The sequence below is a fragment of the Orycteropus afer genome, unplaced genomic scaffold (assembly GCF_000298275.1).
Source record: "Orycteropus afer afer isolate SDZICR_OR568_19922 unplaced genomic scaffold, OryAfe1.0 scaffold00093, whole genome shotgun sequence".
NCBI classification, from domain to species: Eukaryota; Metazoa; Chordata; class Mammalia; order Tubulidentata; family Orycteropodidae; genus Orycteropus; species Orycteropus afer.
Window position 1 is genome coordinate 3,484,335 of NW_006921680.1, and position 6,000 is coordinate 3,490,334.

The window sequence follows — 6,000 nt, forward strand, 5'->3', positions numbered from 1 at the left end:
ATGGTGGGTACAGGGAGAGCTCTGGTACTCAGGTACACAGCAGTGGTAGACTTTTGGGAAAAACAGGAGTGCCATGAATAGATGGCAAGGAGGCCTATGAATAGGGATGGGGATACATGGAAGTAGGGGAAGTGGTTTGTGTTTGGGGACTAATATGAAGGTGCTAGGAAAGTGACACTATAATTGGAGAGTGACCAAAGAGAACTGTGAGGGGGTGGAATTAAGTAAATGAACAATGATGCTGGAAGAAGTATTGTACTGGGGACTAAGATTAAATTGGGGTGCTGGCTGGAGGGAGGGGCTATTGTTAGGAAACATAGGGAAAATCAGCTTGAGAAGGGACACTGGGAGTGTAAGGAAAGGGAGGCTAAGGACTGGGTGGGGACAGAGGAATAGGAGCTGCGTATTACCTGAAGTGAGATTCTGGGTATACCATGATATTGGCCTAAAGCAAAAGACCATCTGCACTTCACCAATGACCTCTTCACTGGAAAATCCAGTACCTTTGGTTCTCTCTATTCATCTCTCTGCAGCACTTCATTCTGGATGACCACTTCTTTCCTTTGCACCTTGGGTTTTCATGACACACAACTTTGGATTCTCCTCCCACATATCCCAAATCCTTGGGTGACTCTTGTTTCTCTTCTACCTGCCTTTCAGAGGCAAATGTTCCCCAGGGTTAGGCACTTCCTGGTTAGTCTTACTTATTCCAATATGTATATATTTGTTCCCAAACCTATCTCTCTATTTCTAACTGCCATCTTGAGCCTGGGATCAAAATATTCAACTAGCAGTTATATAAATGTCTTCACACTGATGTACTGAAGATACCTTAAATTCAATATATTAAAAACAATGTAATTTGGGGAGGATCCAACAAACCTTCTACCTCCTTTTTTTTTTTTTAATGTGGTCACAGTTTCTCCCATCACCCATTTGCTAAATGAGAAACATTTCTTCCTTTCATCCAATAGCTGGAGTGGGCATGTCAGTGGACACCTAGCATGTTGTGAACTTGCATTTGACATTTGAAAAATATCTGATATGGTATTTCTTAACACTCACAAAGTAGAAACCAAAACCTCCCTCTCACAGCCTCCCTTGCAACCAGAGTGCAGGTTTATGACCCAGTCTCTACCTATTAAGAGAAAACAGCAACATAAGGGAGCCAGAAATACAATACCCACTTTTATTAGAGTTAGAGGTTAGAGTAGAAGTGTACAATTTGGAGGAAGCCATGGTGAAAGATGATCTTGGCATTCAATATGTAATATCAGTAGTCACCCATGGTACATGCAATATCTGTGCCCAGTGATGTCAACAAAGGAATTTTCACCATAGGGTTCCCACAGCATGGTTTGAGTATGGTGCCTGGCTACATAGCCTCCAAGTCTGACTCTCCTGTAAATTCTGTGACGTATTGAAATACCACTACCAGTTGCCAGCAAGTCAAGTCCAACACATGGCAACCTCAAAGGTGTCAGGGAAGAACTTTGCTCCATAGGTTTTTTTTTTTTTTTTCAGTTCTCTTTTTTCCTTTTAGTTTTATTGTGGCAAAAACACACACAAGACATTCGCCAACATAACAACTTCTCCATTTACAGTTCAGAGATATTGACTACATTTTTCATGTTGTGTCACCATTATTGCTATCCTTTTCCAAAATATTCTACCACTATTAGCATAAACTCAATGCAAACAAACAAAAGCTTCCCCTTTGCCCTTCCCTCTTACCGCTGGTAACCACTACTAATCTTTATTTTTTATATATACATGTTGTTGTTATTATTTGCCGTCAAGTCGGCCCCGACTCATAGCGACCCTTCCTTGGGTTTCTGAGGCAGTATCACTACGGAAGTAGGATTGCCCAACCTTCTACATATAGATATATAATTTTTTTCAACCTATCCAGGAATTTATTCTCCCCTCCCCTCCCATCCCTGGTAACAAAAAAATTTCCTTCTATGAATAAGCTTTTCCTTAACTTTTCACAACAGTGGACTAATATAATATTTGTCCTTCTGTAATTGACTTCTTTCACTCAGCATAATGTCTTCCAAGTTCATCCATGTTATGTGGTGTTTTGCAGATTCTACATTATTCTCTGAGGTTGCATAGTACTCCATTGTGTGTATGTACCACAGTTTGTTTATCCATTCCTCACCTGATGGGCATTTAGGTTGTTTCTATCTCTTTGCTATTGTGAATACTGCTGCAATGAACATGAGTGTGCATATATCTATTTGTGTCCTGCCTCTCACTTCTTTAGGACATATACCTAGTAATGGGATTGCTGGATCAAATGATATTTCTATTTCAAAATTTTTAAGGAATCGCCATACCTATTTCTACACTAGTTGTATCATTTACAGTCCCACCAGCAGTGTATGAGATTCCCAATCTTTCCACATCTTCCCCAGCATTTATTTTCTGTCTTGTTGAACTTTGCTATTAATGCTGGAGTGAGATGGTATCTCATGGTTGTTTTGGTTTGCATCTTTTTAATGAAGATAATCTTCATGAGCATGGTACTTCCACTTATGTAGATCTATTATAGTTTCCTGAAGTAGTATTTTGCAGTTTTCTTTGTATAGTTCTTTGGTGTTCCTGGAAATATTTATTCCCAAGTATCTTATCTTTTTGGTTGTTTTTGTAAGTGATATCGATTCCCTATTTCCTTTTCAGAGACCTCTTTGCTGATATAGAGGAATCTAACTGATTTCTGTATTTTAATCTTATATGCTGCCACTGTGCTAAATCTTTTAATAAGGTCCAGTAGTTTTCTTGCTGAGTCTCTTGGGTTTTCTATGTATAGGATCATATCATCTGCAAATAGGGATAGTTTTAATTGTTCCTTACCAACTTGGATGCCTTTGATTTCCCCTTTTTGCCTTATTGCTCTGGCTAGGACTTCCAATTCAATGTTGAATAGAAGTGGTGATACAGGGCATCCTTGTCTGGTTCCTGTTCACAAAGGGAATTGTTTCGGTCTCTCTCCGTAGAGAATAATGTTGGCTATTTGTTTTGCATATATGCCCTTTATTATGTTGAGGAATGTCCCTTCTATTCCTATTTTTCCAAGAGTTTTCCTCAGGAATGGGTGTTGGATTTTATCAAATGCCTTTTCTGCATCTATTGATATAATCATGTGATTCTTTTCCCTTATTTTACTTATGTGATGGATTACATTGATTGTTTTTCTAATGTTGAACCATTTTTGCATACCTGGTATGAATTCCACTTGGTCATGAGGTATTATTTTTTTGATATGTTGTTGGAGTCTATTGGTTAGGATTTTGTTGAAGATTTTTGCATCTACATTCATGAGGGATACTGGTCTATGGTTTTCCTTTCTAGTGGTGTCTTTGCCTGGTTTTGGTATCAGGGTTATGCTTGCTTCATAAAATGAATTTAGGAGGATCCCATCATTTTCTATGTTCTGGAATGGTTTGAGTAGGATTGGTGTCAGCTCTTCTCTGAATGATTGGTAGAATTCTCCAGTGATATGTTTTGTTGATAATTTTTTTATGACCAGTTCAATTTCTTCTTTTGCTATGGGTCTGTTCAAGTTTTCTACCACAGTTTGGGTTACATTAGGTAAGTAGTGTGTTTCTAGAAATCTTCCCATTTCATCTAGGTTTTCAAATTTGTTGGAGTACAGTTCTTCGTAGTATCCCGATATTATTCTTTTTATTTCTGTTGTGACATCACCCCTTTCATTCCTTATTCATGTTAATTACATCTTTACATCCTTTGTTAAGTTTGCCATTGGTTTGCTCATTTTATTAATCTTTTCATAGAGCCAACTTCTAGTTTTGTTGATTTTTTTTTTTCTATTGTCTTTCTATTTTCTGTTTCATTTATTTCTTCTCAAATTTTTATTATTTCTTTTCATTTTTTTCTTGGTTTTGCGGTTTTTTTATGATCTTTTTCTAATTGCTGGAGATGTTGGGTGAAAGTGTTGATTTTGGTTCTTTCTTCTTCTTTGATGTGTGCATCTATTTCTAGAAATTGCCTTTTGATCACTGCTTTTGCTGCATCCCAAAGATTTTGGTATGTTATATCTTTATTCTCATTTGATTCGGGGAAATTTTTAATTTCAATTTTTATTTCTTCTATTACCCAGTCATTTTTAAGAAGGGTGTTATTCAGATTCCATGCATTTGCTTTTATTCCATTAGTCTTCCTAGTTTTGATTTCTAATTCTATAGCATTATTATCTGAGAAGATGCTTTGCAGTATCTCAGTGTTTTTAAATTTATTGAGGGTAGCGTAGTGCCTAAGGGATTTGTCTGCTAACCAGAAGCCTGACAGTTCAAACCCACCAGCCAATCCTCAGAAGAAAGCTTGGGCAATCTACTTCTGTAGTGATACTGCCTCAAAAACCTAAGGAGGGGTCGCCATGAGTCAGATCTGACTTGATGGCAGTGGGTTTGATTTTGGTTTGGTTTGTAGCCTAACATATGATCAATCCTGGAGAATGTTCCATGTGTGCTGGAAAAGAATGTATATTTTGTTGTTGAGTGAAGTGCTCTGTAGATGTCGATAAGCCAAATTGGTTGATCAGATTATTTAGTTCTTCTGTGTCTTTGCTGAGTTTCTTTCCCATTGGTCTATCTTTTATTAAAAGTGATGTATTAAAGTTTCCCACTATTACTCTGGAGTCATCTATTTGTCTTTTAAATTCTGCCAAAGTCTTCTTTATGTATTTTGGGGGTCATTCATTGGGTATGTAGATATTAATTATGTTATGTCCTCTAGTTCAAGTGATCCTTTAACTATTATATAATGTCTTCCTCCTCTCTATGGTCATTTTTATCTTAAAGTCAATTTTATTAGAAATTAATATTGCTATTCCTGCTATCTTTTGGTTGCCATTTGCTTGGTGTATCTTTTTCCAACCTTTGATTTTTAGTCTATTTTTGTCTTTGTGTCTAAGGTGAGTTTCTTGTAGACAACATATTGATAAGTCACATTTCCATATCCAGTCTGCAACTCACTGTCTCTTGAGTGATGCATTTAATCCATTTATATTCAGTATAATTATCTACAAGTATGAATATATTTATGTCATTTTGTTATGTGTTTTTTCATGGTGTTGCTGATTTCTTTGTTCCATATAATTTTCTGTACTGAGCTCATTTTGTTTATGAGTTGTGTTATCATCTATTTCATTGCTATTGTTTTAGTATTTGCTAAATATTTGTACTTGTCCTCTTTTTTATTTTGATGTGAAGGTTTATTATTTTTCTTTGAAGTTACCCTGTGATTTATAATTTTCTTCCCAAGTTTGAAACAGTCTATTCTATCTCACAATTGTCAATATTTAGATGTTCTGTAATGACATTATTTATTCCCTCTTCTTGGTTTGTAGTTGTCCTCATTTACAAATTTGTGTCTCTGGTTCCCTGTTTACAGTCTTGTAGGCTTATTTTACTTTTGATAATTCTGTAACTGAGTTGGTCTTGAGTTATGTCGTCATGTGTGCTAATCATCAGTTGTTGCTTACTGTTCTTGGTTCTCTGTCCAAAGGACTTCCTTTAGGATCTTTTGCAAAGTTGTTCTTGTTTTAACAAATTTCTTTAATTTCTGCTTATCTGGAAATCTCCTAATTTCACCCTCATAACTGATCGACAATTTTGCTGGGTATATAATTCTTGGTTGGAAATTTCTTCTTTAAGGATTTTATATATATCATCCCATTGCCTTCTTGCCTGCATGGTTTCTGCTGAGAAATCAGAGCTTAGTCTTATTGGTTGCCCTTCGTAGGTAACAACATTTTTCCCATGCTGCTTTCAGAATTCTTTTTTTGTCTATGGTTTTGTTGAGTTTAATGATGATATGTATTGGTGATTTTCTTTTGGAGTTTACCCTGTTTGGGGTTCATTGAACTTCTTTTTTTTTTTTTTTTAATTAGGATTTGGGTGAAGATTTACAGAGTAAATTCACTTTTCATACAGCAGTTCACATATACTTTGTCTCATGTCATTGACCAAAATT